The 16868-nt window shown below is 36.1% G+C and overlaps 1 long non-coding RNA gene across 1 annotated transcript; it reads left to right on the top strand.

The window, feature by feature from the left end:
- Window positions 1-293: 293 nt before the first annotated feature.
- On the top strand, window positions 294-878 carry LOC120068563. The gene is made up of 3 exons (XR_005479228.1): window positions 294-379; window positions 488-725; window positions 804-878. It is a non-coding gene; the product is annotated as an uncharacterized LOC120068563 (long non-coding RNA).
- The last annotated feature ends 15990 nt before the right edge of the window (window positions 879-16868 follow it).

The following is a 16868-nucleotide window of genomic DNA, read 5'->3' as shown; positions in this document are numbered from 1 at the left end:
CATGTGTTGCCTCTGCAACCATTACTAATGGAATGTTGCATCATTGAGCAGTTAAAAAAATGGAGTGAAGACTATGTATCAAATGTTGCTGGAGTGATTGCTATGGCATTTGCCCTAGTTATCTGGGTGACGAGTTTTAAATCGATCCGTCAAAAAATGTTTGAAGTTTTCTATTACAGTCACTATTTTTACACTCTCTCCATCATCTTCTATCCAATCCATGTGGGATCAGCATATGTATGTTTGATTCTTCCTGGTATCTTTCTCTGGGCTATTGATCAATTCTTACGATTCTTACAATCGCAACGACGTGTAAGCCTGGTTTCAGGTCGCCATCTTCCTTGTGGTGCAGTTGAATTGAACTTTTTGAAAAGTCCAGGTTTAATTTCTCCAAGAGTTGATCATTGGAACTCCTATTTCTTTTTTTTTTTTTTTTTTTTTTTTTTTTGCAAAATATTTTATTGGAATTTACCCTTTTTCTAATTAGAACTAAGCTACAAACCTACAAGTGCGATGTTCATAAATGTGCCAAGCATTTCCAAACTGCAATGGCATCCCTTTACAGTCACTTCTAACTACAAATTGGAGCCTGATACAGTTAGTGTTGTTATCAAATTAGGGGGAAGTTGGACTTCCAAACTTCACAAACAACTTTCTTCTTCTCTGGATCACCTTCAAGTTTCTGTTGAAGGTCCATATGGTCCTGCTTCTACTCACTTTTTAAGGTGATTTCCTACAGCCAAAGGTATAGCCTTGAATTAGTGGAGTTCACCTAATTTTGATTGATGTGTTCTCTTTTGAAGGCATGAATCTCTGCTGCTGATAAGCGAAGGAAGTGGAATTACTCCCTTCGTATCAATGACAAACAACTTTCTTCTTCTCTGGATCACCTTCAAGTTTATGTTGTTATGTCGCCATCTTCCGACATAATATTTTCATGAAGCATCAGTACCTTCTTAATATATGTATGAATCTTGGATGAATTCTTGATTTTGATATTATTTACCATCTGTTAGCCTAGATGTTTTTTGTCAGCCTATTATTACCATTTATTTGCTATGTACTACAGACAAATGTTGATGGTCTGTTATAAATAGTTATTGATTTTGATATTATTTACCATTTGTTAACCTAGATGTTTTCTTTTAAAGCAAATAAATGACTTGTGTAGGCCTTTGTTTGTAGTTGAATTCTTGATTTGTTCTGATTGTAACATTATACGAGTTTATACGAGTGATTTTCATGCACTACCACCAGATCTTCGCTGTTAATCCTAACTCTTATATGATTTTCAAAAACATTATACGAGTGAAATTGCTTTATCACATACAAATAAAATAAAATGTGTGGCGGTAATTTTTTTTTTTTTGTTGGTATGATTAATCTGGATTCTTTGATTTTTATTTACTGGCGAGTATGGAAGGAAGGCTGGATAAAAATAAGATAGAGCAAGGTTGATGATTTTATGACCAGTGCAAATTAACTTGCTCAATTGTTCTACTCGTTGTGTCAAATTGGTTAATATTAATGTCTCAGCTTAGGTGAATAAAATTATTGTTAATTTAAACTGTGTAGTAGCAGGAAGTAGGGTCGCATGATGCTGCATATGCGTGCTACAACTCCTTTGATTTCTTGGAATACTACTTAGTGAATAGTTGTGGGGATTGTGTGTGGTACATCCTACTATTGCTTTCTACTTGATGTCGACCTATCTTGTTCTGCCAAATTTCATCCGATGTCTTGTAGACTGTTGGTACATAGCTTCTTTAGCATTTCCCCTTTGAACTTTAGGGTAAATGACTTCGTTTAGTAATTAAACAATCTCATTTAGTATTGATCTTTGCTGATATTTATCTTTATTAATCCGGAGAAAGCTGAATGAATGAAGCTAAAGGTAATTTTTTTTCCCGCTTTGGGTATGTTTTGCAGGTAAAGAAGGAGAGAGCAGAATGTGAGGCATTGGGATAAATTCAGAAAATGCTTCTAGTTATATTGAAGAAGGAGCTAGCCATGCCATTGTTAGTTCAATAAGTTCTTTCCTTTTATCTATTTATGATGATATTGCTTAATGTATTGCCTGAAATGGAGGTAGTATAACATGATTTTGAAATTTTGGAACACTGAACCTTGTTGAGCTATTGTAGTACTTGAATATAAAAGATAATAAAGATTTCATTTGGTCTTAAGTAAACTATTTTCAAACTGCCCACAATGGCTTTAAATGTTGTATGTTTCTTGGTTCTGTCGCAATATGTGTTCAACAATGGACAAATGGATCTTACAAGGATTAAAGATCTTGTTCGCATTGTTGGGAGATAGAGGCTTGTGTTGTATCTTAGTTGTAGAAAAAAGGTACTTCTTTTTGTGTTATTGTTGCTAAGTTTAGAAGCTGTCATGATTGATTAACATCCTAAGTTATGGTTAACCCTTTAGATGTAAAAAGTCACCCAAAGTCAATTTCCTGTAACATGAATATTTCAATATTCAATTTCCTGTTGTGGCACAGATCCTTGATAATAGATAGTTGATCTGATGTTCTTGAAGATAATTTCTGTCCTTATAGGTTAGAGTGAACAACAGTAGACCATTTTTTTTCTTGTGCCATTAACAGCCATTGAATTTATCTCTGTATCAGTAAAAGTGTAGCACCGATGCTCCCAGGAATGGGCATCCTGACTTATTTGAATTTGAAAGTTTTTTTCTTGGGAAGTCTGCACTTCCAGTTAGTATACTATATTGATGGATGCATTTTCCATTCCCTATTCGATTGGCTGTTTCTCACTTTCACTCATTTCTTCTTCTCCCAATCTTTGGTTTTTCACTCATTGCTCCTGCATGGTTACTAATTACAACACAACCAAGGATGAATATATTGAGGTCTCACATGGAGTGCATACTCTCTGCATTGATTAACATTTAGTTATGATTTAGGAAGGTAAAATGCAATTGTGACAGATAGATGGCAGAAGTTTAGTGATGTATTTCTGTGTTGTATTTGCTTTTAATTGCATACAATTTGAATCTAATTCGTCTTTGGAATCTTGTTTAGATAATCTAAGATTGACCCTTGATAGCATCTTTTAGTTGGAGATGTTTTTTGTGGTTTCATTTGATTGAAGTCTTGTATCCATTGGTGTGCTTTTTAGATGCTTGAAGTTTTTGGTGTTGCTTTAGGGGGCTTTTTACTTTTTAGTTATAAGGAGAGATCGACGTAATTCGGATCCAATAGGCAAGTTTTGTTGGCCGATTTTTGTAAGAATGTAATTCTTGTTTTTTGTCTCAATAGAATGTCAATGCTAGAGAATGAATGTAAATTTATCTAACCATGATCTTTGTGAATGGAATTAGTACTAATATGATATTTGTGAATGAGAGAAATGATGGCTTGGTGTAAGTATTCTATGAAAGTCTGGTTCTGGTATTGTGATTCTTGTTTGTGGATAAATTCATAGGTGGAAGACATGATCTATTTATTATTGGAAGTTGCATTCATGATATTGTGATTCTGCGTATTCATGATTCTATGTTTATTCATGGAATTAGTACTAATTGATATTTGTGAATGAGAGAAATGATGGCTTTGGTGTAAGCTGTATTCTATGAAAGTCTGGTTCTGGTATTGCTTTGAATTTTGGTGGATAAATTTATAGGTAGAAGACAAATATTAATGAGTATATGTAATGGATTGGAAATATTGATTCTTGTTTGTGGATAAATTCATAGGTGGAAGACAAATATTCATGGGCTCTCCATGCAAATTTTTCTATACTTTTTAAATATAAACACGGACATTTCCTTGACCCAACACGAGACATATAATGTCGTTTTTAACTTATTTGACGAAAAAAATGGATTTGGCAACAGAATTAAAAAAAACCGAACAAATTTGGGCTTCAATTGCGGTTAAAAATTAAAAAAAAACAGGCTTTAATGTTGGTTGCAACCGACATTAAAGGCTGTGTTATTTGGTATTATTGAAGCCCTTTAATGTCGGTTTAAAATAAAACATTAAAGGCAACCCCATTAAAGGGCTTTTAATAACACTATCTTTAATGTCGGTTGCCACCCGAATTTCTTCTAGTATATGTTCTAGGATTCTAGATCATTCGGGATTGTAAGAAACAAAAGGTTAGTATTGTCTCAAGTATCGTACATCGATCAAGTGTTGATCAGGTGCATGATGCAGGATTCCAAGAGGGGTTTGTATCATTCAGGCTGGAATCATTTTTGTCTAAGGATCAATGCCTAAGACGCCTTAGGAGGTTATGGAGATGAGACGGATTCTTTATACTTCAGGCTGTAGGAAGCTTAATGTACGCAATGTTTTGTACCAGACCCGACATTTTCTATGCAGTACAGATTGTCGGTCGATATCAGTCCAATCTAGTATTTGATCATTGGACGGCGGTCAAGACGATCCTCAAGTATCTTTGGAGAACAAAGGACTACATGCTCGTGTATGGAGATAAGGATCTGATCCTTACAGGATACATAGGCTCTGACTTTCAGACCGATAGAGATTCTCATAAATTGACATCGGGATCAGTTTTCACTCTGAATGGAGAGGCTGTAGAAAATTTTTTAGCAAAGGCTTGTCAGATTTAAGCTTAGAAAATATCTTTTTGAAGAAGCAGCCGAAGTGGAGGAGAGCGTTGCGGCCATGGTCAGAGGTATGAGTCAATTATATTTTGAGAGGTTGGTCATCGTAAAGGAAAGCCAGAGGGTGAGTTAAGAATTTCTTAAGTATAACGCATGCTTGATGACAAGCATGATTCTATGTTTGGGGGTGTGATGACGGGTAGAAATGCACGTCATTATAGGCCTTTTATTTAGAATTATGAGGGCTGTTAAGTAGAATGCGTCGATTATGTTAGGAATTCATGAGAAAACGAGTTTGCGTCGATCAGCAGTAAGAATCTCGGCTAATCCACTATTATGCGTTATTATGAGTTCAATTGTCTATCATTGTAGCTAACGCAGGAATCTCTCCATCGAAAAGGCGAACACATACGTTCGACGCATGGATGTTGCGGCCATCAACCGCATGCGTCCATTGCATAAGAAGTTGCGATCGTCAAGTGAATGCGGTCATCGCAGAGAAGTTGCAACCATCGAGCGAATGCGGTCATTGCAAGGAGATTGCAGCTACATAATGATAACCATAGTAGAAGGATGAACGCAAGGTTGGTGAAATGCAAGCATGAATGCATACCTCAGGAGAATCAAAAGATGATGTTGACATTTCACCTACCACGCCGTTAACAGCAGAGATTCAGAAAAGGACCATCGTGCGGTGAATGTCAGAATCAGAGCAGGTCCATTAATGCTGTCGGTGATCAAGCTCTATAAATTGAAGCCTCTGAGCAGAATTTCAAATCATCCAAGTTTCTACCTTCCAATGGATCCTTGTGATCCAGAAGAAAGCGTGAGAAGAAAACTTGAGAGTTCTTCATCTCCTTCATCCATTTCGAGTGATGACCGGAGCCTTTCTCGGAGTTAGAGCTCGAGAGAGTCTGCTCTACCAGGCATCCATGACACCACCGACAGCCTTGACACACATTTGCTGGAAGCAAGACATTGCTTCCAGCTGGTCCTTCCATTTCTCTTCTTTCCTTATATTGTATTGTATTACATTTTGGCTTAAGGAATTAATGCATTTTGTGATCAATGCATTTCTGTATTTTCCTTCGATTCCATCTCCATCTTCATTTACTTAATATCCTTTACTTTCATTACATCACTTAGTGAGACTGTTAGAGTATCGCATACTTAATCATGTGACATAGGAATATGAAGCATGTAGCAAACCACCGGGAGGTGTGCGTTGCGTGAGTGTTATGAGAAAACCTTATTTGCTTAGTGTGAAGCTGTAGCGACGCTTGTCTATAGGCGGACACAATGCTTGTCTATGAGTAAAATCAGCAGCATCTAACTGCCCAAGAGGATAAATAGTTGATCGCATTAAGCAATGTAAGCAAGTATTCACTAGGAATAGGAATAATCTTACGTCAACCAGGCTTTTGTGGTTACCTTGTCTTATGTATGCGTCCATCACACCTTTAGAGCTATTTGAGAGAGAGATTAAAGAACGAACCTAAGACTTGAGAGAGCTAGGTTAGAATCAAGGCTCGGGAGAGCTAGATGAAGATCGCATAAGCAAGAATGGAGACTTAGGAATAAGTTCTGTTTGCTATTACACATCACGTGCATCTGTGTCGAGCGTGTATAGCATGATCGCATTAGTTTGCGTTGGTTGGAGTTGCCCTTGCGGTCAAGCTTGGGGTTGCGATGAAGACATCCTCACATTTTATCTATTTTTCCATGCATTTTACTACACGTCAACAGTTGTCGTGTCTCTACCTCTCAGTCATATTCCCACTGCTTTGTCTGTTAGTTAGGAGTAGGAGTAGTTTATAGCTTACAACCCTCATAATTCTTTTATTCATCTACTGTATTTAGCTACAAGTCTCTGAGTTCGACCTCGGATCACCCGAGAAACTTGCATTCGTGTTATACTTGGCGAGAGCGCAAGAAAACTTGTAACAAGAATGCATGGTTATTGTATATAAGAGTAACACATATTTTCATTCCAACGCATGACCACCGACGCATGAGAACCAACACATAACTTAAGACATGCATTGCATATTGCGTCCCCCTATCGGATGCGGCTCACTTTGTATTTGATACAAACGATGTGATCCTGAATCATTCATGTAGAGACACATGAGTGGGGGCATCCTATGCAACCAGTTTGCATAAGACCGTACCCGAAATAGTCACTTTTACTTTATAACGCCGTTTATTGATAAGACTAGCTATTTCAATTAGATGACCTAGGTAACTCAATTTTAATTCTGAGCTAACTATGAACTTCTGTTTATTTGGGTTTATGCTTTAATCTGCATGGGTGAGAGTAGCTCAGCATCACCATCTCAATAAGCCTCCAATTTTATGGCTAAGATCGAGTAGATATTTGGGGACATAATCCTGCAAGATGGAATTTCCTCCTACCTGTTTCTAAGGTTAGTAGATAGGTTGTTCTCTTAAGTGCTGACTCCAGGTCTTGAACAAGGGGCCCCACACTCTTATTGGCCCAAGAGGGACTCGGTTTGGTGGTTGGACATCAAACAAATTGTTCATTAGAGAGGATCAGTGGGACTTAAGGAGCAAGATGTAATTACAGAGGTAAAATGATAATTTTGACCCAAATGTAATTACGAACAACTTGTGAAGGATCAACTTACTAATCATGGTTAAATCAAGTGGACAGAAATATATCTACAGTGAGAAGAGTGTAGCTACTGAGCTTTAGTGGAGTGTCACAATAGTTAACAAATGTTGGTTAATTAGGTAAAGAGTTTAACCATTTAATCTCAGACCGTTGGAACTCATGATCTGTAGGTCCATTAGGTTCCCTTGCAAGCTCATATTGAACTAAACGTTATGGCAATGTGATGAGAGAATTTGAAATGCTCAAATTTAGTTTAGGGAATTATTATTAATTATATGCGATATAATTGATGTTTAATTGTCGAATTAAATAATTTGGAGAGTTGAAAATATTTAAATATGATTTAATTATTACATGTGAATAGGGATTCATGTAAAGAATTGGTGTTTTTTTATTAATTTAATATTTGATATTAAATTAATATTGATTAATTAATTATTTAAAATTATTTATTACAATTAATTTTATTTAAAATTGGGTTTTTGAGAAACTTTATTTAAAACTAATTATTTGAATTAGTTTTTAAATAAAACAAAACTTCATTTTGATTTTTTATTTATGAAATTCAAAAAATTGGAAATTTTAGTTTGCTAGAAAATCCCAACTTTTCCACTTGCTAAACATCTTCAATTCCACTTATTTTTGTTTAATTAGGTGTCATTTTTAAGTACAATTGATTTGCATGATTTTCTTCTTTCAATAGAGGAAAATATGGTTGGAAAAAGTTTGTGCAAATTTTGTAATTTGAAAAGAAAATGCTCTTTCCAAAATTTTGACCCTAAAACTCATCCAATCTCAAAATTCCCTTCAAATTCTCACCAAAATAGAATCCCACAATTTGTTCTAAGGTTGGAGAATAACGGGAAAGACTTTAGCGATGGTCCACGAATCAATCATGGTCATAATTGAGTTAAGGATTGCTGGAATTTTAAGATCTACAAAGTTTGTAATCTTAAATCCTATTTTTCTTTTGTTTTGTACTTTATTTGATCCTCAAAATTAATGTAATTAGAGTGCTTAAGATCCAAATTTTAAAATCAAAACATCACAATTTATTTTAAAGTGAACAACTTCCCTCATTCACCAAAATTTCAATTCATGTAAACACTTTCCGAATGGAGCAGTCTAGATATAATCGACACGAAGTGAAACATGAATTTTGATCGTGAACTCTTAGGGCCATGAGAGCTAATAATAATCAATATCATATATGTTTATTAATCTCCCACTGAATTTTTCTAACATATCATATACGTTATTTGATTTTCACTGAAGTGTTCTAATAGCATATCATATTTGTTATTAAACTCCGACTGAAGTGTTCTAACAGTTAAACGGGGTATACATTTCTTAGGTTTGTTTCGGCTAATTAAACAACCTAAGTCTAAGTGTTTATCGAAGTATAACATTTATAATAGGATTTAGCTTACGATGTCTAGGTGATAAACCAGTTTTAAAACCTCACATCGCTCATGTATTGCTCATAAAATCGATTAACAATGCTCAATAATTCGGTTATAATCCCCAGGTAGGAGGTGTTCCGTAGACTGTCAACTTAAATACCTCCAGTCTTCGACAGGATTATATTCCGGTTGAGTTTGTAACTCAAGTTTTACTAGTTTAACGACTTATTTTAACTATTAAAACGAGTGGTTAACCTACGTGAGCATGCAACTGTTCTTTGTTATGGATTTTAAATGTATAACCCAATTTTATAACAACTTATAAAATTTTAGACATGCTAAACATCCACAACATACATCAAAGGCATTCAATATTGAATATAACATTTTATATTAAATAAAAGAAACCCTAAACATGCATACTATACATTATAACATTTTATAACATACTTTCAATGTATGTAACATGCTTCCTATGGTGGAATTTTAAATCTACATGGCATACTGTATGTACATACAAGATTTATTTAATTATAACATATATCACATGCATAAATAATTAAACACATACTGATATGGTTTTAATTTTGGCATTTTCAAGCAAACAAAAGCCTAAATATTACAAAAACAACAAGAAATAGATCCAAACCGCTTCCAGACCGCTCGGATCGCTCCAAACCGAACCTGAACAACTTGAACAGGACCAGAAATACCTGAATCGAACCAGCCAAAAACTATTTAAGGCCGAACTGGACTGGACCTAAAGAAAACCGATTGAACCGACTGCTCTTACTAGCTCTCGCTAGTTCTAGTGTCACTCGGTTCAATCTCTTGCTAGCTCTAGTCACGAATGGTTCATCTCTCTCTAGCTCCATTGAATCTTGCTGGTTTTGAACAAAATCTCGCTTGAACTTTGATCAGAATCTCGCTCGAAATGAAATCTCACTTGGGAAAATCTTGCTCTTGCTTGAATTATGAGTAGTGTTACAACGTTGCCTGAACAAAAGATCACGATTTGGAAATCTGCAGCTCGACCTTCTTCACTTCTTTCTTCAATTACAATTTAATTTCAACTCTAATGACTTCAAATAAATTATACACTCTTGAGCATACATATAAGCTCATCAAACAAGAGCCAATTACAAATTTAATCAAGGAATCAAAGAGAATTTAAATGAAAAAACTCAGAAAACCATATATGTACATCGTTTTCATATATCTCATGAAAAACACCTGCCACACCAAAATTAAACCAAATTGAATGCTTAAATGATGCTCTAATACCAATTGTAGGAGTATATCAGCATACAGCAGAATCAACAAGGATCAATAAGCATTCTAATTCATTAATTTTGGCTATAAATAAAGCATGCTCATACAATAATAAGAGGGTTTCAAGTAATACATTTGTAGAACCTCTTTAATCTCGAATTCAGCTGCAAATCTTCTCCAATTATTCTTGTGAATCACCTCAAGATATTCTCTATCATTCTCTTGGAGCTTTAGATTAAGTTGCGGGACTCAAAATAAACTTGAATGAAGGAAATTTGGAGAAGAAGCTCACTGGTGCAACCTCTTGAAGGACACCTTCTTCAACTTAAGTTTTTCAGCAAAAACTCAACTGATGCATGCTCAATTTCCACTTCAATCTTCTCTATTTATTGCAGGACAATCATGCAATGAAGGTTGCTACATGAGGTGTAGCTCATGCTTGGAGAATTGAAGTAAGAATCAAGTGGGATTTTGAGTGAGCTACTCAATTGAGAAAGTGGAGTTTTCCAACTTTTCATTTCCCAATCCTTTTCAATTTTGTGTTTTATAAATTGATTTCTAAAATCAATTTAGTTTTAAAAAATTAATAATAAATAATTCATTAAACAATCGAATTAATTCTAATTAATTTAATATCAAATATTAAATTAATTTTACACAAATTCCACCTTCATGAATCTTTATTCATGAATTTAATATTTAAATCATATTTAAATATTAACTAATTCTCCAATTTTGTTTAATTCTAAAATTAAATGCGTAATTATAACATATATAATTACTAATTTCCTTAATTTTAATTTGAATGTTTCAAATTAACTTATCACGCTACTCTAAGGCTAATCCATTTACGAGCTAGTAGGGGGACCTTGTGGACCTACAGATCATGGGCTCTAATGATCCGAGATTAATTGGCTAAACTCTTTACAACAAATTAACACTCATTCGTTATCTAATGGGTCACTCAACTAAAGCCCATTGTTGCACTCCCCTTATTGTAGATATATTATATCCACTCGATATAACCATGATTAGTAAGTTAACCCTTCATAGGTTGTTCGTAATAACGACTGGGTCAAATGTCTATTTTACCCCCGAAATTACCTCTTGTTCCCTAAGTCCATCTGATCCTCTGATGAAAATTGGTTTGTGATCCGATCAACAAATTGAGTCCCTCTCGGGGCAATGAGAGGGTGGGGCCCCTTGTTAAGACCCGAATCAACACTTAAGGAAAGAACCTCCCTACTATCCCTAAAGAAGGTAGAAGTGAATTCCATCTTACACCTTATGTTCCCAGCTATCTACGCGGTCTTACTCCTGAAATGGAGGTTTATTGAGCTGGCACTGTTGGGCCAACCCTCACCTATGAAAATCTAAAAATAATCCTGAAATAAGCATTACATATTTTCAATAACAACTTATTATATTTTCAAAAGAAGTTTTATTGTTTACAAACCACAAGTTTTAGGATATAAAACCCAACAAACTCCCACTTGGACTAAAACTCCAGTGGTAACTTATATATCCAAATATATAACATTGAGTTTCTAAGTTTTATAAAGAAATACAATAAACTAGGGTATCACATACCCATGGTTTACCATACGGTATCTCATACCCGATTTTCTCCCACTTGCCCTAGGTTATTCACCTGGTATTCCTAGTCTTACTTGGTGATTCTCAAACACTTTTGCCAAGATAATCATTGTAAATATGTTAGTGTACAATAAACTTTTTATTAAACTATATGGGGAATGCATCTTATTCTCACAACACTTGTTTCTCAATAATGGCTAGGAATTCATACACTCCTCCCACTACATCGAGGTACTCTCAACTATTTGAGTAAGATGCATCTGACATGTTTAAATAGCTCTTGTTTATAGTGTTAATTCAATAACTCTTGATTGATTTATGCAAGTTTTTATGGAAACAAATAATACAAGGTGAACTTGAACAATGGTCCAATAATTGGAGTGATGTTGAGAAAACAATTTAAGGCAATTAGAAAGTTTGTCATTGGATTTCATGTTCTATCAAATAAATCTATAAATCTTAAACACTTTATACTTTAATCTAATCGAAGTATTTCGGTCTTACCTAACAAGTTTTGTACACTCTGAACTTTTCAAGTGTTCTAAACTTATCACTTAATTTAAATAACTACTTGCCTCAATTGATTTCTAACCGTTTTAAATATCTGAATATTTGCAAATGGCTTTTAACTAGGTTGATTCTTAACAGAAGTTGAGGCAAAGGAGATGGATCGAACTAATCAAAGACTACAACTGTTCGATTGAGTATCACCTTGGTAAGGCCAACGTAGTGGCTGATGCTTTAAGTAGAAAGTTGACTGGGTCTAAAGCTACTGTTTGTTCAATAAGGGGGATATTGATCCAAGAATTCAAGAATTCTGGGGCGACTTTAGCAGTGAAACAAACATGTGGATTGTTAGCCTCATTCCAGGTACAACCCACCCTAGTGGATGAAATCGTGTGTGAACAGTTGAAGGATCTTAACCTCCAAAAGATGGCAGATAAGGCAAGTAAGGGACTGAAAATGGATTTCCATGTAAAGGCAGATGGTGCTTTATCGAAGGAAGGAGATTGTGCATGCCAAATGTGTTGCAGCTTAAGCAGGCCATACTAGAGGAGGCGCACAGTTCGGCTTATGCCATGCATCCAAGAAACACTAAAATGTACAAAACCCTGAGGAGATCGTATTGGTTGCCTGGAATGAAGAAAGAAATAGTCGAATTCGTAGATCAATGCCTAATTTTTCAACAGATTAAACCTGAGAGACAGAGACCCGTAGGAGTACTTAACCCGCTCCCAGTACCAGAGTGGAAGTAGGACCATGTAATGATGGATTTCTTGTTTGGATTGCCTAGTACGCCCTCAGAGTATGATGGAATTTGGGTGATAGTTGACATGCTAACCAAGACGGCCAAATTTCTATCGATAAGAGTTACCTTTACCTTGGATTGGTTGGCTAAGATGTACGTAGACAAGATAGTTAGCCAATTCAGAGCTCCAGTATCGATAGTATCTGATTGGGATCCAAGGTTTACCTCGAATTTTTGGCCTAGTTTGCAGAAGGCCTTGGGTACCAAGCTACATTTTAGTACGACTTTTCATCTGCAGATGAATGGTCAGTCAGAGAGGATAATACAAACATTGGAAGACATGCTGAGAATATGTGTTTTGTAGTTTAAAGGAAGTTGGGATGCACAACTGCCATTGGTTTAGTTTGTGTATAATAACAGTTATCACTCGAGTATAGGCATGGCCCCGTACGAAGGATTGTATGGAAGACCATGCAGAACCTCAGTATGTTGAAATGAAGTTGGGGAACGGAAACTTTTGGGTCCAAAATTAGTGCAACAAATGGTAGATATTGTGAAGCTTATCATGGAAAACTTGAAGACGACGCGAGACAGGTAAAAGAGTTACGCTGATAAGCTAATGAGAGATCTAGAATTTGAGGTTGGTGACCAAGTATTCCTTTGGTTATCCCCATGCAAAGGAGTACTCAGATTTGGAAGAAAAGGGAAACTAAGTCCTCACTACATCGGACCTTACAAGATTATAGAAAGAGTTGGCCTGGCAGCAAACAAGTTATAGTTACCTCCAAAGCTAACATGTATTCACAATGTGTTCCATGTCTCAAAGTTGAGGAAGTATATACTTGGTTCTATGCATGTACTGGTAGATCAAACGATTCAGCTCAAGGAAAATATGTCATATGACGAAGAGCTAGTTCAGATCTTAGACATGAAAGAACAGGTGCCCATGAACAAAAGTATACCTTTAGTGAAGGTATTATGGAACCACGATGGAGTTGAAGAAGCGATGTGGGAGTCCAAGGAGCAACTAAAGGAGAAGTATCCTCAACTTTTCCACTGACATATGCAGGTAAATTTCGAGGACGAAATTTATTTTAAGGGTGGTAGGTTGTAAAACCTGCACCTTTCTTTTTCCTCTTAATTATGTTTATTGTTTAAGTTAAGCAAAATGTTGGGTTAAATATCTAAGTTAGATTCAATTTGTGCATTCCGAGGTAAATGATGAGTTTGAAGAAGGAAAAATAATTAAGTAAGGAAACTTAGCTCTCAGTACTTATTAATATGGCTTTACAAGAGAAATTCAGGCTAAGTGTTGATCGTGCTGAAGGGCGCTTGAGCTTCGAATGAGCATCAGGTGAGCATCGAGTAAATGCTATTGAGCATCGAGTATAACAATCGAGAAGGGTCGAGCATCGAGTAAAGGTTGTCGAGTGTCGAGTTTAAGTGATCGAGGAAGGAGTCGAGCGTCGAGGGTAAGCGAGGAAGGATCGCGTGTCAAGTACGAGCGTCGAGTGAAGAGCATGTGTCGAGCGAGCAGCCAATGCTGACTTTCCCCACCGAGTAGCAAGTCCTTCCATCGAGTATTTGATAGAGAGTCTTAAAATTTTCTGTCGAGTAAGAACCTCTCTCCATCAAGTTTTCCCAGCGAAGATCGAGTTGCTCAAAACGCTTAGATTTAAATGCTCAGTTTTAGACATCTCTTTTAGTTACCTGGACAGATGGCTCTCGGCCTTTGATCCCTACTAGTGGGTGAGGTGGCTTAAGAAGATTTCATGTAAAGGGCTGAAGAGTAGTATAAAAAGGAAGAGAAATTCAAGGCCTCATTTTAGACGTTTTGTTCGAGCAAACTGGACGAAATTGGTGCCACTGGAAAGCTCTTCGAGTTAGTTTCTGAAATCAAGCCTTTGGAAGGGAGTTCTCGCCGGAAAGAGGGCTGGAGAAGGAAGGAAGAGTCGAAGGTTCATTTTCGGGCGTTTTCGGGCACTCGACGAAGAAACGTAGATCTAGATGAAACCACTTGGATTTTCAAGCCGAGAATTTAAGATGTTCCCATAAACACCATTTCAAGTAAGTTTGTAGAAGGAACCTTGGCAAGAAAAGGTCTAGTTTGTAGAAGGAACCTTGGCAAGAAAAGGTCTAGCGTTTGAGTTATATATTTTGGGATGTTAAACCTTGAATCTTTACTCAAGTAGGGAGTTGCGGTTAGGGCTATTGGGAAAGATTTGAAGGCCCAAGTTAAACCACAAAGACTTTCATGCTAAAACTTTGAGGTAACATTGTAACGAAATTTAAACATGTTTGGAAAAGGAACTTTCTTAAAATGGGTTCTAGTTTTCAAGTTATTTACGTTAGAAGTTGAATCTAGAAAATGTTGGATGATTAGGCAACCCTTTGCTAAGTATGAGCTTAGTTCAAAGAATAATCTCAAAAGAGGACCAAGTAGCAACTAAACTCTTATTCTTTTACGTGTAGGAGTTACGTCCACTGGGGAGGCCTACAAAGCTTAGGAAGAACCAAGCCCAAGGATTCGTGAGTGACGAAATGTTTTCAAATATTTTCACAACAGAGACATGTGTTCCAAATGAATTTCATGCTAATGTCATGGGTTTTCCAAGCAACTAAAGTTTATATTTATGTTTTAAATGAGTTTTACTAATCCTAGTGTATGTTAAGAATGTATGAAAAAGTAATGCAACTACATGTTATTGATTGTGAAGTATGCATGTTGAATGGTAATGATGTTCTTAGGGTGAAAGCTAAGTAAGTGCTAAGCCTAAAAATTTTGATGCTCGAATCTTTCATGAATGTATGTTTCTAATATACCGGGTACCGAAGGTATAGAACCTAAGGTGTTGATAGTACTTAGTATACTCCACGTGTACGTAGGTAGTTCTTTATGGGACCGAAGTATGGGTCTCATGGCCATGAATGGACGTTGGGAGCTTGAGCTATGAATGCTCGTTCTCAACTAAGGTTTGGTAGCATGATTGATTATAACGCTACGATTAATGTATGATACCATGCAAGTTTTTTTAGATTATTTTCCAGCATATTATTTATTTTACATTAAAGCATATAAAAGGTCTGAGAAGAAATTTATTTCTATGTCTCACTCACTGGGCAACCAGTTCACAGTTTTCAAATGCTTTCCTTTTCCCCAGGTAGCGGTCAGTTCCCTTGCAGTTGAATCCACTGTAGCTTGCCACCCATAGTTTGGTGACCTTAGAAAGAAGCTTAGGTTAAGATTGTTTTGATGTACACACATTTTGAAATGAGTCGGGGACTTGTGAAACTTATTTTCCTTTGGGACACATGGTTATTTTGGCCATCTTATTTCATTGGACATACGTTTAATTTCATGGATGTGTTTTTGCCAAGTCGTTTGCATATTCCGGTTTTAAGCAAGTTCACTTAATTTAGGCAGTAAGTGCTGGCACATAGGTCGGTAACTGCTGTCGTCATATCCTCTTTTGGTTTTAGAGGGTAAACTAGGAGGGGGTGGTGAACAAAACCCCCTCGGGCCAAGAGAAAGTGTGGTGCCACACTGTTCAAGCCCCGAAATCAGCCCTTCAGGGAGTAATTTATCTACTTACCCAAACATTTGGGAAGGAAGTGAATTCCATTTTGTGTAGATGTGTTCCCAACTGTTGGGAATGGTGTACTAAATCTCCTTATAGTCTCGTAGTTTGTAAACTCTGTATAAACATATTGTTTTAATAAAATAAGTGTTATTTTATAAGTATTTACTTGATCCAATAAACTAATATCCGAGGTTATTTTTAATAAATTTAAACAAGTATGTAGAGACATAAAAGTGGATATTGTTTAAATTAATAACCTTAATGGTTTGTAGTAGATGGATAAGGTTAGGTACCTTATCCTGATGACACTACGGATACAACCAGCTTTGTAGGTGTTACAGTGTTGTAAATTGCTACAAATGATCTATCCTGATCATTCATGTGGAGGCATGCGAGTGGGGTATCCTATATAAAGAGTTTGTATAAGCCCAGACCACGAAATGATCAGTCTTTTTATATAACACCATTGATAATAGTGACTTACATTTCACTAGGATGACCATAGGTGACATGACCTGATTTCTGAGTGAGTT

The sequence above is a fragment of the Benincasa hispida genome, chromosome 12, assembly GCF_009727055.1.
Source record: "Benincasa hispida cultivar B227 chromosome 12, ASM972705v1, whole genome shotgun sequence".
Classification (NCBI taxonomy): domain Eukaryota; kingdom Viridiplantae; phylum Streptophyta; class Magnoliopsida; order Cucurbitales; family Cucurbitaceae; genus Benincasa; species Benincasa hispida.
This window is presented reverse-complemented; position numbering and strand designations above follow the sequence as displayed.